An 18808-nucleotide genomic window follows, 5' to 3' on the forward strand; every position below is an offset into this window, starting at 1 on the left:
GTGTGTGGTGTTTTGTGAGTGTGTGTGTGGTGTTTGTGAGTGTGTGTGTGTATGGTGTTTGTCAGTGAGTGTGTGTGGTGTTTTGTGAGTGTGTGTGTGTATGGTGTTTGTCAGTGAGTGTGTGTGGTGTTTTGTGAGTGTGTGTGTGGTGTTTGTGGTGTTTGTCAGTGAGTGTGTGTGGTGTTTTGTGAGTGTGTGTGTGGTGTTTGTGAGTGTGTGTGTGTGTGTGTATGGTGTTTGTCAGTGAGTGTGTGTGGTGTTTTGTGAGTGCGTGTGTGGTGTTTGTGAGTGTGTGTGTGTGTGTATGGTGTTTGTCAGTGAGTGTGTGTGGTGTTTTGTGAGTGTGTGTGTGGTGTTTGTCAGTGAGTGTGTGAGATCTGTGACTCTGCAGCTCAGCACGTGTTTGGGGGCTCTCTCCCCCCCCTCTCCTTCACACACACTGCACCCAATCTCTGCCCCGGACGGATCTTATTTCTCTCCCTGCCAGTTCCCTTGGTAACCAGCAAACTTCAGTGAAGCTCTGGCAAGTATTTCTGGGGGTCTGATCGCAGTTCAGGTTGTCTGCTCTGTTTTGTTGATGCTGCTTAGAAGGGGCTTTGAACAGAGTTAAAACTAATCGCGCTCGTGCTGTGCTCATGCAGTTCAGCACCGCGGGCCCCTGCCTGCCTTTGATTGCACTTATCCCTCCCAAAGGCGGGCTCTTTGAGAGGGATCTCAGGCACAATGGCCCAGATGACATTTTTCACAATGGCTGCACATTCCACAGTGTTTGACTCTCTGTAAAGCTGCACACCAATGCAATCAGAGCTGCTAAAGAAGTATCGCTCTGAACTATGATCCGCTCCTTGTGCAAAGTGCATCTGCCTCGGCCCAAAGCCTTCCTGATAAAGAGTACATACACACACAGGGCACGCACACACACACACACACACAGGGTGCACACACACACACACACACACACAGGGTGCACACACACACACACACACACACACACACACAGGGCACGCACACTCACACAGGGTGCACACACACACAGGGGGCACACACACACAGGGGGCACACACACACACACACACACACAGGGTGCACACACACACACACACACACACACACACACACAGGGCACGCACACTCACACAGGGTGCACACTCACACAGGGTGCACACACACACAGGGGGCACACACACACAGGGGGCACACACACACACACAGGGGGCACACACACACACACACACACACAGGGCACACACACACACACATATACACACACACACACACACACACACACACACACACACACAGGGCACACACACACACACTCACACACACACACAGGGCACACACACACACACACACACAGGGCACACACACACACAGGGCACACACACACACACACACACACACATATACACACACACACACAGGGCAGACACACACACACACACACACACAGGGCACACACACAGGGCACACACACACACAGGGCACACACACACACACACACACACACATATACACACACACACACAGGGCAGACACACACACACACACACACACAGGGCACACACACAGGGGGCACACACACACACACACACACACACACACACACACACAGGGCACACACACACACACATATACACACACACACACACACACACACACACACACAGGGCACACACACACACAGGGCACACACACACACACATATACACACACACACACACACAGGGCACACACACACACACAGGGCACATCTCACCTGTTTGCCAGGGGATTCATTATTTCTTTTTCAGGTCTCACAACATTGGCACTAGGAAGGTTTTCTATAATGTTGCACCCACTGAAACCATAACACAAATACTTTTAAAGAGTACATACATGCTGTGTGACACATTCTCCCTAACTCTAACCCCATCCCTCAGACTTGTGCAGTGTATGCTTGGAAAACTGCAGTTTCCGTTAAAATGAGATTTCATATGCAGACAGGGGCAGCGTTGGCCAGTTTAGGGGAAGAGAAATCGAGGGATTTAGAAATAAGTAATTCAGTCAGAGGTTGACAAAAAAAACCTTGGAGAGAGAAACTCTGAAGCAGTTGTGTAATCTGAGAACCCGATGCTCCTAATTCAGCCCTGTGATTTTTCATTGAAAATGCATACCTGTAGGCTTTATACAAAGCTGGGAAAGCCTACAAAGCTGGGGTTTCACTGTGGGCTACTAACACAGCTGTAGGAGGAGAATAAAAAGCAGCACAATGCTGGCAGCTGTAATGACGAGTCTTTCTCTTAAACAGCAGACAGAAACTTCCCCTTTGGTCTCCCGGCTTTGGAGCGTGTGCTAGCATGTAGCAGATAGAGGTTGATTTTATGGATCGTTATTTGGTACCTTATGAACACTGTGATATAAGGTAATGCAGCTCTTGGGTCTTCATTAGGCTACATTAGCATGTTAGCATGATGTAGATCTGTAGTATAATATAGACCTGTGAAGGATAATTAATTGTTACCAATTGATTGATTTTTTTGCTAAAACGGTGACTTCTCATATTTTTTTTAAGTTTAGCGTGTTGCTCAATTACTCTTTTATTGGCTGTTTTGTACTTGTGTTTATATTATCCATCAGATAAAATAATAAAATCTAGTCAAACATATGCATTGGAGCACACTGTTACAGTCACAAAGCCATGGACAGAGAGCACTGAATTTAACTCTCAGGACACACAGAGCAAGGTGTGGAAGTGGAGAGGATTATTCCCAGCTGAGCCCGTGAAAAAGAGACTGGCTTCTTGTTCCTCCTGTGATCTCACTATGAGAGCCTTGCAAGTCTCTTTGCCAAATAAATAAATGCTAATAATACAGTCTTTCCCCTCCCTGTCCCCTCCCTGTCCCCTCCCTGTTCCCTCCCTGTCCTCTCCCTGCGGCCTCCCTGTCCTCTCCCTGTCCCCTCCCTGTCCCCTCCCTGCGGCCTCCCTGTCCTCTCCCTGTCCCCTCACTGTCCCCTCACTGTCCCCTCCCTTTCCCCTCCCTGTGGCCTCCCTGTCCCCTCCCTGTCCCCTCCCTGTTCCCTCCCTGTCCCCTCCCTGCGGCCTCCCTGTCCTCTCCCTGTGGCCTCCCTGTCCTCTCCCTGCGGCCTCCCTTTCCCCTCCCTGTGGCCTCCCTGTCCTCTCCCTGTCCCCTCCCTGTGGCCTCCCTGTCCTCTCCCTGTGGCCTCCCTGTCCTCTCCCTGTCCCCTCACTGTCCTCTCCCTGTCCTCTCCCTGTGGCCTCCCTGTCCCCTCCCTGTCCCCTCCCTGTCCTCTCCCTGTCCTCTCCCTGTCCCCTCCCTGTGGCCTCCCTGTCCCCTCCCTGTCCCCTCCCTGTGGCCTCCCTGTCCTCTCCCTGTCCCCTCACTGTCCCCTCCCTGTCCTCTCCCTGGAGGATTATTCCCAGCTGAGCCCGTGAAAAAGAGACTGGCTTCTTGTTCCTCCTGTGATCTCACTATGAGAGCCTTGCAAGTCTCTTTGCCAAATAAATAAATGCTAATAATACAGTCTTTCCCCTCCCTGTCCCCTCCCTGTCCCCTCCCTGTTCCCTCCCTGTCCTCTCCCTGCGGCCTCCCTGTCCTCTCCCTGTCCCCTCCCTGTCCCCTCCCTGCGGCCTCCCTGTCCTCTCCCTGTCCCCTCACTGTCCCCTCACTGTCCCCTCCCTTTCCCCTCCCTGTGGCCTCCCTGTCCCCTCCCTGTCCCCTCCCTGTTCCCTCCCTGTCCCCTCCCTGCGGCCTCCCTGTCCTCTCCCTGTGGCCTCCCTGTCCTCTCCCTGCGGCCTCCCTTTCCCCTCCCTGTGGCCTCCCTGTCCTCTCCCTGTCCCCTCCCTGTGGCCTCCCTGTCCTCTCCCTGTGGCCTCCCTGTCCTCTCCCTGTCCCCTCACTGTCCTCTCCCTGTCCTCTCCCTGTCCCCTCCCTGTCCTCTCCCTGTCCTCTCCCTGTGGCCTCCCTGTCCCCTCCCTGTCCTCTCCCTGTGGCCTCCCTGTCCTCTCCCTGTCCTCTCCCTGTGGCCTCCCTGTCCACTCCCTGCGGCCTCCCTGTCCCCTCCCTGTCCTCTCCCTGTCCTCTCCCTGTCCTCTCCCTGTGGCCTCCCTGTCCCCTCACTGTCCTTTCCCTGTCCTCTCCCTGTGGCCTCCCTGTCCCCTCCCTGTCCTCTCCCTGTGGCCTCCCTGTCCTCTCCCTGTCCTCTCCCTGTGGCCTCCCTGTCCACTCCCTGCGGCCTCCCTGTCCCCTCCCTGTCCTCTCCCTGTCCCCTCCCTGTCCTCTCCCTGTGGCCTCCCTGTCCTCTCCCTGTCCTCTCCCTGTGGCCTCCCTGTCCTCTCCCTGTCCTCTCCCTGTCCCCTCCCTGTCCCCTCCCTGTCCCCTCCCTCCCTGTCCCCTCCCTGTGGCCTCCCTGTCCTCTCCCTGTCCCCTCCCTGCGGCCTCCCTGTCCCCTCCCTGTCCTCTCCCTGTGGCCTCCCTGTGGCCTCCCTGTCCCCTCACTGTCCTCTCCCTGTCCCCTCCCTGCGGCATCCCTGTCCCCTCCCTGTCCTCTCCCTGTGGCCTCCCTGTCCCCTCCCTGTCCCCTCCCTGTCCTCTCCCTGCGGCCTCCCTGTCCTCTCCCTGTCCTCTCCCTGTCCCCTCCCTGTCCCCTCCCTGTGGCCTCCCTGTCCTCTCCCTGTCCCCTCCCTGTGGCCTCCCTGTCCTCTCCCTGTCCCCTCACTGTCCTCTCCCTGTCCTCTCCCTGTGCCCTCCCTGTCCCCTCCCTGTCCCCTCCCTGTCCTCTCCCTGTCCTCTCCCTGTCCCCTCCCTGTGGCCTCCCTGTCCCCTCCCTGTCCCCTCCCTGTCCTCTCCCTGTCCCCTCACTGTCCCCTCACTGTCCCCTCCCTGTCCTCTCCCTGTCCTCTCCCTGTCCTCTCCCTGTGGCCTCCCTGTCCTCTCCCTGTCCCCTCCCTGTCCTCTCCCTGTGGCCTCCCTGTCCTCTCCCTGTCCTCTCCCTGTGGCCTCCCTGTCCCCTCCCTGCGGCCTCCCTGTCCCCTCCCTGTCCTCTCCCTGTCCTCTCCCTGTCCTCTCCCTGTGGCCTCCCTGTCCCCTCCCTGTCCCCTCCCTGTCCTCTCCCTGCGGCCTCCCTGTCCTCTCCCTGTCCTCTCCCTGTCCCCTCCCTGTCCCCTCCCTGTGGCCTCCCTGTCCTCTCCCTGTCCCCTCCCTGTGGCCTCCCTGTCCCCTCACTGTCCTCTCCCTGTCCCCTCCCTGCGGCCTCCCTGTCCCCTCCCTGTCCCTCCCTGTCCTCTCCCTGTCCCCTCCCTGTCCCTCCCTGTCCCCTCCCTGTCCCCTCCCTGTCCCTCCCTGTCCCCTCACTGTCCCCTCACTGTCCTCTCCCTGCGGCCTCCCTGTCCCCTCCCTGTCCCCTCCCTGCGGCCTCCCTGTCCCCTCCCTGTCCTCTCCCTGTCCCCTCCCTGTCCTCTCCCTGTCCCCTCCCTGTCCCCTCCCTGTCCTCTCCCTGTCCTCTCCCTGTCCCCTCCCTGTCCCCTCCCTGTGGCTTCTGCCGGGACCTGTGCTGGATGTTCTCTCCTCTCCAGGCCCCCTGGCCGTTTCAGAGGCCGGTCTGTGTTTGCCTCCCGCCTGCTGCTCCTGAACCATCCTGGGCAGCTGTGTCAACACGCTGAGTAAACACCTGCAGCCCCCCCCCCCCAACAGCAGTGACTCACTGACTCACTACCCCCAGCTCTGGGCCCCCTGACTCACCTGATGGGAATGCAGGGGATGATGGGAAAGCAGGGGATGATGGGAATGCAGGGGCTGATGGGAATGCAGGGGATGATGGGAATGCAGGGGATGATGGGAAAGCAGGGGATGATGGGAATGCAGGGGCCAAACAGCATTCACAGACTGCAAATTGTGAAAATCTAAGTGACTCAAGATATGGACAACATTATACCTGTAAACATACCAGCAATGTACCAGCAACCTTTGCCCCTCTCTACTGTACCATATTACTGCTGAGAGGTGTACCGTAACAGCCTGCAGAGTTTAATCAGCAAATTTACCCCTAAAACCAACATTTCCTATTGACTTTACAACTGAAGGTGAGGTGAACCTCCCCAAGAACATGCCAGCTGAATAGTCCTCTGAATATTCAACCAAACACTGGCCCCTGAGTTTTATTTTCTCAAAGAAAACCGTGTCTTTTAGTAAATCAGAATTTGACATTAAAATCTCCCTTGAAACTGTGGAGTCTCCATCCTCCTGCCTTCCTGTAACCCTCCACTTTCCCATAACCCCCTGCTTTCCTGCACCATCTTTGGCTTTATCCTCATCTTTTTGCCAAAGGCATTCTACTGTGGTCAGTTATTCAACTCCTGGGTTCCTTTCTTCCATCTAGAAGGTTCTGACTGCTGACAGGTTGTTCTAGTGCGGCCTGCATTCCTACGTTGACTGTGGCAGTTCTGATTCTGACCACACCCTTCAAGAGTGTGCACAGTGAACCAGCAAATCGGGACACTTGTAGCTTCATCAACAGCACAGACAAGGTTTTCAGTGGGTAAAGCACTGAGCTGACTGGATCATATATTACGAATATGTGTCCCTGCTTTCCCATCAGCCCCTGCTCAATCACGCCTGGTTTGCTTAAAGGACAGCAGATCAGCTGAAGGTGGACAGCACATAGGAAACTTGAAATGTATATTTTTTTCATTCAGGGAGTAAATAGCTTATCATGATTTGCTGTAGAAAGAGACCCCCTTGGCATGTTCAAGGTTTGACACAGTCCTAGATACAGTCTGTATTACAAGTCGAATGACAAATCTAATTAGCTGCATTCTCATCATTAAACTTCTTGTGTTCTTGTATCAGCGCTGGGGTGAGGAGTGAGACAGGGGACCACAGTGCCCCCTGGGGGTTGGGTCCATGGTTCCGGTAAAACAGAGGTGTTGTGAATAATGGCACATCATCAGGTACAACAAACACCCACACCTCCCCCTTCCCCCGGGACCAGACCGGTAACGAGATTGGGGGGGGGGGGTAATTAAACTGTTCCAATTAAGAGGAAACCAGTTGGGGAAACTCACTTTTAGGCGGGGGGGGGGGGGGGGGGGGGGGGGGTTTCTGGAAATTCGTGACAGCATTCATTTAATGAGCGTGATTATCTAGTCTGTACCCACCACTCTGAAAGAAAAAGCCAGAGAGCGATTAAATGACTTGCCTTTAAAAGGCACACAGGCTGTAGAGGCAGATGAAGATGCTTTTGCAGTGTATTGTTTTTCATTTGTTTTTGGTTTTTTTTTTACATTTGAATTTAGCTTTGATTACTTTCTCAGGTTTGCATTCAGAGGAAAAGTAAACATAATCACATGAGTCATTGTCAAGCACACACATACACACACACTCCCACACACACAAACACACACTCTCTCTCTCTCTCTCTCTCAAACACACACACACACACACACTCAAAAAAGAATCTCACATACACACACACACACACACACACTCACACAGAGCGGCTGATTAACCGAAAAGGAGAAAGGGGAGCAGTAATTAGCTGCGTACACCATGACCCTGACACCTGTTGTTGATGCAGCTGACACGCTGAGTGCACCTGTTAGTATTACAGTTTTTTACAATCATTTTCACATATGTCTCAATACCATGTCCACTTTTTCAAAACACTTAACACATTCACCATGTCAGTAGACTATGTGAGCTAAACTGTGTATACTTTTGCATTGCTTTGATACAAAATGCATTCAATCGCCACTTCCGCCAATACCTCTCTCAGTCAATGTTCACCACCAGCAAAATTCTGTACAACTACAATAAATTTAGCAGACATTTAGATACTTTGTTCAAAACAGTTAACTTTCAGTTCAAAATGTAACAGAATTTAGATGACTGTAGATGGAATTATGCTGCATTTTGACAGACAAATGAAACTATACGCTTGAAATAAGACAGATTATTCTGATTTTAGCAGAAGGTTTTTTTCCGTTTTTTGTTTGCAGCCTTGTTATCATCTATACAAAAGTGGTCATATTTACATTGAAATTTGCATGTATATAGGTAAAATATAGATGTAGTTGTCGCTGAAGAGATTTTTCCACTATTACTACTGTATATGTAAGTCATGGGTTATCAGTAAGAGAAAGTGACCCAAGAATGCAACTACAGTAAATTTACCACACTCAATAGGAGAGAGCATTTGCTATAGTTATGGCAGCACAAGTCACTTTTGGGTGAATTATGAAGTGTTTTGGTGGTTGTAGTACATTTTGCACGAAAAATATTAACTGATGTGCTCATATGCATGGTTGTTAAGCACACTGTGTTAGGAGTTTTGAAAAAGTGGGCATGGTATTGACCTAAGTATTAAAACCGCTGTAAAAATCTGTAAATTCAGCCTTTGACCTCCACAGAAGTCTCTCAGGCATGCCTTTACTCAGGAGTTTAGTTACAGTGATTTCCTCTGTGCTTCACATCTCAGTTTAAGGTCATAAACTCTTGCCACCTTTTTACCTTGTTAAAATCAATGCTGCTCTTATTCTCCTTTGCAGACCTCAGTCAGTCTATCAGCACGTCATTGACTTTGTGCTAAAAGCAACGATTTTCTATGAATGCTGCTCTTGAGCTTGTTCATTGATGGTTTTGACTAACTGGGAGTTACTGTTTCTTCATTTCATTTAGTGACTTTCTTATTTTAGCTCCACTGATGTCCACTGATACACACTTCATTGTCCTACAGACACGCTGTAACCACAAGTTGTGCACAGTGGTGGAAATACAATCACAAGTCTGTGTGATGTATATTTAAACTAATCACCCTGTCCACAAATCCAATCCCTTGTGTTAAGTCAGCAGTGACTGATAGAGTCACCTGACGCCTTGCAGAATTCTGATCGGCTCAAACAGATTGCTGACATTCTGCTCATCTTGATGGTTCAGTCAACCAGTTAAGGGACTAAACTGACATCTTGCTGTCCTGGTTATACTGTTTTCGGATCAGCCAAACTATACAAACACAGACAATGGTGACTGATAATTGGCATCTCTTTCAAAAGATCACCCATCCAGGAAGGTTGCTGACACATTGCTGAAAGTCAGAGGAGTTTTTTTTTTTGATCCTGAAAGTCAACTCCATAATTGTTATTCGACACCACAAGTTTGTCATATTCATGGTTCTGCTATTGTATCTATTGTATTGTAACAGCTTCACCTCACCGGTTTAGCTGCCCAGCTTACACCAGCCTTTCTGTTGGTCTGATTGATGCTGGTAAGCCAGAGTTGCAGTTAACTTTAGCCTGGTCTGACACTTGCTCATTTAGCTTGAATGGATACACTTCTATTGCATTGGAAGTCATTCTGGATAAGAGCATCTGCTAAATGCGTGTTATGTAATGTGATGTAACTAGTACTCATTCAGCTGTCTCAGCATGCATTTATTGCATTTTATCAGTTGCAGAGGGTTCTCTGTTGCTTTGAAGGGCAACCAATGCCGAGGTTCATTAGAAATGAATGAAGAATATGCCCGCTGTGATTGGCCGGCTCCACGCAGCCGACCCAATGGAGGTGTAGGTTTCACTGCCGTGGAAACAGTCCAGACTTTGTGAGACTCTTTGTGACTCAGGGGCTGCTACTGTAGCAGTATGGGATCATTCATGAACAGGGGGGCGGGTCACCTCAAGTTCACCTCTCTGAAAGAAGTGTCCTTTCACAGCAAAAAGACCAATGGGAAACAGGATGACAGCAAAAACATCCTGGTTTTAAAGCAGCCCATTCCTCAGCGTTTGGCCAATCAAACAGCCCATTCCTGGATGTTTGGCCAATCACTGCCAAGATTCCCCTCGGTTCACCGATGGCAGTCAGAATAACATACACAGGAAGAATGAATGCAGTGAAATGCTGCTTTATTCACAAGGCAAACAAAGCAGCATTCTTGACGTAGTCACACATAATATGCGGTGTGAATGTGATTGCAACCACCGCAAAACGCAATATGTGAATACACCAATGTATTTGCAACCCATGGGTGTTACAAACGGGGGTTAATGTAGAGAGGGGTTTTTTTTTCCCAAATTTTCTTTTGAAATGCATTTCTGAACTTTGTGTGCTCTCTGGTATTTTTGGGTAACTGAAAGGCCAGGTCAGTTTCTGTTTTGTGATTGGTTGTATCATGGCGTTCATTTCTTTCACATTTGACCTTTAAGGTTATTGGGTGTGCAGTTAAGTTTGGAAATTTGTTTGGGGTTATATCTGGGTTTTGGAATGCTGGTCTGGAGTTATTTTCTTTGAGTTGTTGAGTTTGGGCTGAATTTGCAGCTTAGGAAAAAGGCAGGCAGAGAAAGTGAGGTGTGGGAGTCTGGCTAAGCCTGCTGGTGGGCTGGTGTCAGGCAGAGTTTTCGCTGTGGGACCCTTGCCTGACAGAGGATGAGGCAGCTAAAGACTCTGTAGCCTTCATCACGCAAACTGTGGGTTTTTCAGTGACTCGGGGATCTGCAACATGGACGATTGCATCTATCTGCAGGATTGACCGTCCCTGGAGAATTGCAGTGCCATTTACTCACATGAAGCAAGGCTACCATTAGCAGATTCTACTCACTGCAACCCTGGTTCTCTGAAACTCTCACAGGGGAATATGAACACCCTGTAGTTTTGTTAACTATGGAAACAAAAAAAATTTTTGCTCCACCATTATGCATGTCAGCAGTGGTTTAAGGTCATGAAGGACTGAAAAAAAGTTTTCCTTGAAAGTGTATCATCTTGTGTAATGTGTGGGTTTTTGGGGTGAAAGGAAAATTTTGAATTTGAGTAAACTGGTGTTTGCAGAAACAGTATTCATGGTTTTACTATGTTTTTATTTTGTCTGTTCTTAAATTTGTCTGGAGGCTCCAGCTGGGCTTAATTTTGGTAATATTAGCTCAGCTAATAAGTCACGCAGTATTACAGGGTAGTAAAAGCAGCCATTTCACCATATCCATCACTGGCCCTGGCCTCCAGTTATGTTGAGCCAAAATGGTGTCCAGTTTGGAATACCGCAGTCTTACTGACTATTCGGCCACATTGAATCAGCTGACAAAATTTACCTCCGGTTCAAAGATTGGTCAAGAGACAGGTTTTACATATGTATATTGAGGCTTAACACAAAAATAACATTACATTACACTATATTATTACATCATTTCATTTAGCAGGTATAAAAATAAGTGTAGTCAACCATCTGTAATCATCAGAAAACTATCAATCAAATGAATTCTGGATCCAAATGAACCATGGGATAGCTCAGAGCAGGCAGGGGGAGTGAGCCTCTGTTTCTGAGGTGCTGTGGCAGAACAGGCCAGCTATTGCAGGCTAATTTGTTTGCTGCAAGGTGACTTTGTCCCCAGAGCCAGTGTGAATGACCGGTGACTCAGTGGCCAGGACAACGGCAGCCGTGGAAACGACAGAGGCAGGGGAGATCAAAGGTGTTCTTTCCACTGAGCCAAAGAGCATGGGCAGGCAGCTGCCCTTCATGTCAAAATGGCTGGCAAATTTGTGAAAGCTCTTTACTGTCGTTCACCTTTACAAGGCAGAAGGTCTTTTCCAAGCTGACTCACAGAGCAAGGCTACCTCTGTGTACCTACAAGACATGGAAAAAAAAGAGTCAAGATTGTCAAATGATTAAATGTCCAGTTGGAGAGGTTAAGTTAACATAGTTTACTGAACAAATAAAACAGGGAGGCTTAACATGTAGCAGAAGCCAATGTTTCCTCACTCTGTGGCTGCTTAAATTTACAATTTACATTTATTCATTTGGCAGACTCTTTTACCCAAAGCAACTTACAAGTGAGACAGAGTGCAACACAAGTGAAAGCCATACATGGAGTCACAATATTAGAAGTGCTGACCAAGTTTCAACAGTTGGCCAGACAATCTACGAGCTACCCACAATGCAAGGCTACTGTTGCTGTCATCATTACATGACAAAGATTATATCAATAAGGGCTACAGGACAGAGGTGGAAAACCCCGGCTTCAGAAAGTAAAAGTCCTGCCACGTATTTGTTCCACCCATGTGCTACACCAACTGAATTTACTTAGCACAACTCTTCAGCCAGGTAGAGGAGCTAATTAGTGAAATCACCTTGTTTAGTGAATGGCTAGAACAAATATATGGTAGGACTTTTACTTTCTGAAGCCAGGGTTTTCCACCTCCAGGAGCCAGGAAACATTGTCTTTACAGATAGCTAAGATTAACGGGTCAACATTTAAAGAATAAGGACAGAGTACAATTTAACAGCACTCTTCTTGGAGAGTGGAAGTCCTGTGATCAAATTATTGGTATCATACATATACAAAAGTACACGAAACTAACAAAGCTGCTCTAACTCCCAAATTCAGCTGAATTCAGACGTTTTGGGTTTGTCTTATGTCTCTGTAGGGCAGCAGGGGAGCATAGTGGTAAAGGAGCAGGATTCTTAACCGAAAAGTTGCTGGTTCAATTCCCTGCTGAGGTACCACCGTTACACCATTGGGAAAGGTACCTAATCCACAATTGCCTCAGTAAATGTCCAACTGTATAAATGGATAATACTGTAACCTATGTAAATCACTCTGGAAAAGAGTGCCTGCTAAATGACAATAATGTAATACACTAACTAACACACAGAGAAGACAAATGATCAGAAACAACTGTGACACCTGCTGAAAAAAGAGAGTACCCTTTCAATCAGTAACCCATACAACCAGACTCAGGGCTTGCCTTTTTTGATAGTTTCAAGCACAAAGCTCTCAAGAGTCAATCCTGCTTTAGATATTTATTTTGGCTTGGCCTGATGTGAGCCCATAGAACTGGCCATGGTGGTGTTTTTCAGTTTGCTGAGGGGCCTGGTGTCAGGGGCAGGGGAGGTGGGGTGTTATTTCTGGGAGAGGGAGGGACAGAGAGGCTTTCAGTGAATGCTGCTGTGTTGGGGGGGCGCCCTGTGTCAGAGCATAGCCAGGTTTATCAGCCCCAGCTGAGCCTGTGAGAGACAGCGTGCACACACATACACACACCACCGCACGCACGCACACACACACACAGCTGCACACACACACACACCACTGCACGCACACACACAAATACGCACACACACACACCTACATACACACACACTCCCATACACATACTCATGCACACACATACATACACACACACACACACACCACCGCACGCACACCACCACATGCACACACACACCACCGCACGCACACACATACATACATACACACACACACACACACATACACTCCCATACACATACTCATGCACACACACAGCTACATACACACACACACGCACACACACACACACATCCACAGAAACATGCAGAAGCCTGAACAAAAATCCTCCAAAGACAGAGGTACAGGGACGGGGGGGCGGACTTACAGCACATGTATACAGAGACAGATAGATAGACAGATAGACAGATAGATTGATAGATGAAGCTGTGTTTGCATCTATTTATGTCCCTTGCCTTGAAGGTATGTTTGACATGTCTGTCACTGTTGATCATTTAACTTGAATGGACACACTTCTGTTCTCTTGTGCTGGATAAGAGCACCTTATAAATGTAATGTTTTCTTCTGTTCCACACTGTAGTAGGTTTATGTTACATCATTTGCATCGTTGCTGACATAAATAGACAGCGGGGCGGGGTAGAGGGAGGGAGGTGGGAGTGAGAGATGGGGGTGAAGTTCCCAGCATACTGCAAAGCCAAATCACAAAGCGACTGTTTTCCCTCTGGGTCATGCAGTCGGAATGTGGGCAGCGGTTTGCAGATTACCTATCTCCTTTGCATGTGGTGGACGCAGAGTTCACTGAGGCAGGATCAATGCACCATCGGTTTGCTTTAGTTTCACATTACGCAAGCCTGAACTATGACAACCTCCGCGCTCGCGGGAGCTCTGAGGCGAGACAAGCACATCTGATACTCTTGCAAGCAATGCACGTCACACACAGGGAGGCGGAACCAGGATCCAGTCCCAGCACTATGGGGGTGCTTAGGGGTCCGTTTCACCCCCTCTGCATGTTCTCCTGGCGCCAGGCCCCCCCCATCCCTGGCCAGATAAACCCAGTTTACTGTGCCCCTCATTGTTGGCAGATGACATAGTTTTGAAGCTGAGCGGTAGGGCTCACCTCTGCTTGCTCTGCACCCAGGGATCTCCCTGCACCCCGAGTTATTTTCCCATTTATTTCTCTCTTCCCGTTAATCCTTTCCACCTCAGTCCCTGCCCCCTAACACCTGCTACTTGCAGAACTTGCTGTTAATTTTACGTGCAGGATCGCACTGTGCATTGGATTCTGTGAGCTACTGACTGATGTATGGTAGTGTACTTGGTTACCCTTGACTAATCAGGTTAGCACAGGCTAACTTGTGGTAGGGCTTGAATGGTGTTGTGCTCACACTCACTGGTCTGCGAGTGTTGTTAGCCTGGTCTGACGCTGTTGCGCATTCAGCTAGAATGGATACATAATGGATTTATGCTCCATTATGCTTTAAATTGCTTTGGATAAGAAGATCTGCTAAATAAATTCACTAGAAGAGGAAGAGGGGAGTTAGCTAACCTACTGAAAAAAAAGTAACAAAACGAAAAACAAAGCAACTTAACTAACGAAAAACACGGGGGAAACAGTCAATAAACAAAAATGGCACCCACCGCCTACGAATGTTCAGGCTGACAAGAAAATATTTACAATATTTAGGTTAATGTACTTATAGTAGTTTATATGTGTTACCTTTGTGTTGTTTTTCTTGTCAGCCTAAACGTAAGTGCCATTTTTGTTTATAGGTATTTTTCGTTCAAATAAATAAAGCTGACTTGAAATTCACAGTGTGTGCATGTGCTGGTCGGGTGATTTAATGTCTATATATTTGAGGCCAGTCTCTATGAACCTCTCCCACGGCTGTGTGCGCTCCACTCTTGTGATTTCCATGTTGCCGTCTTGCCGAACTGACCCGGAAGTACATTGCCTTAAATGAAAAACTTTGTGAGATCTCGCATACTTTTGCTAGATCCCGCAAAAGTACGTCTTTTTTTCAATCCTCCATCTCTCCATCTCTCCATCTCTCCCTCTCTCCATCTCTCCATCCCCCCCTCCATGTCCCTTCCGGGGCTCCGTACTTTTCAAATCTCCCCGCCCGTCCTCAAGCCAATCAACGCGATCTGGCAATCTGAAAGTAAACTGGACGGGGAGCAAGAGGAGGAGGAGAGAGAGCCACACACACACAAATACGTACTAGGACGTAACAAACATATTACTCAATCCATCCGTCCTTTTAGTCACCAAACCGTTGCTAGGTAGGTTTTCATGCGGAGGTCGGGACACGGATATTCTATTGGTCGAATGTAACGGGCTTGATTACATACTGGAGTAATCAGATTACTGTCCTGCTCCAGGAAGTACTGTGCATCCCGCGACTGCCATTGTTAAATGCTGTTGCTTTCCCCAGTTGCATGCTGAAAAAAGATTTATATTATAGCGAGGGAGATCGTACTACTCCAAAGCAGGAAATGTTTTGAACACAATATACACACGTGCTAAATAGATGAGGTTTACGGGGAAAGTTGTCACCGGAGCAGCGTTATACAGTAATAATAGCAGTAATAATCCCGACCGCATCAGCGTTTCGCCGATTTCGGTGCACGTGCGGGGCCGGACGAGATGGAAGCGGACGCGAACAAAACGTGTTCGTTCGCAGCGTGGAGCTTCAGGTCGCTGTTTGATTACAAGGGGGAGAGAGGCAAGAATATTACAGTACAGTGCAAACTGTGCAAACCGCGGGAAAAATTCCTCTCCACATCCAAAAGTTCTACGTCAAACCTGAAAAAGCATTTGGTGGTGAGTACAGTAACATCATTGCTGTTGTTGGGTCATTGCGTATGAAGTCAATAAAACATGGCCGTTTTAAGACACACTTCTTTAAATCTGAATGAGAATTCCACAGATGTTTGCCAGTAGACCTTTAATCTGACCTATCACAGACTGTCCTCCAGTTAAAATTTGGAATATTGCATGCAGACTAACACTGCCATTCGCAAGGAAAATGCTCTATACTAAACTCGTATTCTGTCCGTATATAGGTAAAACTGTATAGAACCTGACTAGTCTACGGCGCATATTTAAAGGAGCATTGCTCATTTCCAGCGTTTTACAGAAGGGAAGGCGCGTGCTCAGGTCCACTAAACACGAGTGCGCTGTGCACGCGCTAACGCCCCTTTAAATGCGTTATGACGTAGGGACACCGCTTCCTATAATACACATAATACAAGCATTCAAAGTTCCCTCTGGAAATGAACTCATCGTTACTTTTAATATGATGATGAGTTGTAAATACTTTATTTAGTTGCATTTTAATCACTGACTATGTGCTTTGATTGAGCATGTTATGCATTTACTATAATATTGTAGTATTTGCTGTTGTTCTGAATATGAGCCGTCGTAAGGCGCTGTGCTGCGAGTTGTGATAATCTCTTAAGCCAATGTTCGTAACATGAGGGAACCCTTCTTTGATTCACAGAGAAAGCACGAGGGCCACATTTCTGAGGGGACCCCAGCAAACAAACTGGCCGGGCAAAGCAGCCACTGTCAGGACAGGAGCAGAGAGCTGGCCCCCGACACCCTCAGAGAGGGCCAGGATGAGCGCCCCGCAAAGCAAGCCAAACCCAGCTACTACTTCAACAAGGCGGCACAGAGGAAGCTCAACGCCCTGGTCTTCAACTTCATCATCGACGGCCTCCAGCCGTTCTCCATCCTGGAGCAGCCCTCCTTCATCCGGCTGATGGAGGGCCTCCAGGCCAGCAGGGGGCTCATGAGCCCTAATGCCCTGGCGGGGAAGGTCTCGTGGGCCTTCCACTCCATGAAGGAGGCGCTGAGCTCCAGGCTGAAGGAGGTGCAGGCGGTCTGCACCACCGCGGACGTGTGGACCGCCCGTGGCCGCAGCTACCTGGGCGTGAGCTGCCACTGGATTGAGGAGGGAACACTGGAGAGGAAGTCGGCCGCGCTGGCGTGCGCCGCGCTGCAGGGCCCGCCGACGTGCGACACGGTGGCGACCCGGCTCGCCGAGGTCCATGCGCAGTTCGACCTGCGGGACAAGGTGGGGTGCATGGTGACGGACAGCGGGAGCGTCTTCGTCCCCGTGTTCGGCGGGGTCCATGGGCTTGGGGGGGAGGCGCCCGTGGAGGCGGTGTTCGAAGACGTGAGCCAGCTGCTGGAGAGTGACGTGAAGGAGCTGCAGTTCCTGCTGCCCGCGCACCGATGCTGCTCCGCCCACGTGCTCGGCCGCATCGCCCGCGACCACGTGCAGGGGGTGCTGTCTGCCGGGCCCTCGCGGGACCTCTACAGCGGGGCCATGGAGAAGTGTGCCACCATCTGGGCGCGGGTGCACAGCTCCACCCTGGGCTTGGACTTCCTGGAGGACATCGCTGGCATGAAGACGCTGGTGCCCCAAGTGGCCGTCTGGAGTGCCGAGTACCGCGCCATCCGCGGGATCCTGTCCCTCAGCGACGCTCAGATGCAGGAGACCTGCGAGCGGCTGGGCGTGGAGCCCTTCAGCGCCCAGGAGCTGCTGTTCCTTCAGGAGTACGCCGACGTGCTCCAGCCCCTGGCCTACTCCCTGGACTTCATTCAGGCAGAGAAGAAGTGCATCCTGGGATACCTGCTGCCCACGATCCTCACGCTCAAGTCCAAGCTGAGCGAGATCAGGCCCTTCGTCCGCTTCTCCGCCCACCTAGTTGATGCCCTCCTGGCCGCCATCGATGCCCGCTTCGACCGCCTCATGTGCAGCCGTGAGGCCAAGATGGCCGCCGTGACGGTGCCCAAGCTGCGCATGTGGTGGCTGGCACCGGGCGAGAGCGAGGAGCTGAGGCAAGTGCTGCTGGAGGAAGCGGCGCTGGAGGAGACCCGGCAGGGTCAGCGCGGTTGCGGGTCGGGCTCCGATTCAGAGTCCGAGGACAAGTTCTTTGGCTTCACGGCCGCGCAGGGCGAGACCAGGTCCACGGCAGAGGTGGAGGTGCTGAGCTACCTGCAGGACTCGGACAAGGCCCTGGCCTCCCTCAACAAGTATCCCATCATCAAGCGCCTCTTCATCAAGTACAACACCCCCCTGCCCTCGGGCGCCAGTGTACAGCGGCTGTTCAGCCACAACGGGCATGTGCTCACGCCCGAGCACACCGGCATCGGCCTCCAACACTTCGAGCAGGTTCTGCTGCTGCGGTACAACCAGGAGCTGTTCCCGCTGACCAACGAGGGCTGGCACTGGGGCTGAGGGGGGGGGGGGGGGGGGGTGTAGTGGGAGGAAGTGAAAGGAATAAATGAGAGATTGAAAGAGAGAGAGGGAGTGAGAGTGGTGTGGAGAAAGAAAGGAAGAAGGTGAGAGAGGGGTATTGGTATTCCTGCTGCTTCAATCTGAATCCTGTCAGAATGTCCCAAAAAGAAGGACATTGTGAGAATATGGGTGCTCTAATGTCAAAATGTAGTGAGGCACAGCTACTGCCAGGCGCAGCTGGGACAGAGAGAGAAACGGGTAACCAGGATACTGAGAGCGCCACTTTGTATGAACAGTTCTGTCCTGTCCGATGTGTAGTAACACACTAGTGTAGTAACCATTATTCTGCATATAAAGACTGACTGTGTTTCTTATAAGTGTGTGTGTGTGTGTGTCTGTCTGTCTGTCTGTTTTTAAACCTGTTTGTCTTTTCTGTGTCATGCAGATATCACATAAATTTGTATTTGCAATAATCTCTCTGACTATGTCTCGGACAATAAATTGAATGGGTTCTGTCAGTGAAAAGACATCAGTCCTC

The sequence above is a fragment of the Megalops cyprinoides genome, chromosome 1 (assembly GCF_013368585.1).
Source record: "Megalops cyprinoides isolate fMegCyp1 chromosome 1, fMegCyp1.pri, whole genome shotgun sequence".
Classification (NCBI taxonomy): domain Eukaryota; kingdom Metazoa; phylum Chordata; class Actinopteri; order Elopiformes; family Megalopidae; genus Megalops; species Megalops cyprinoides.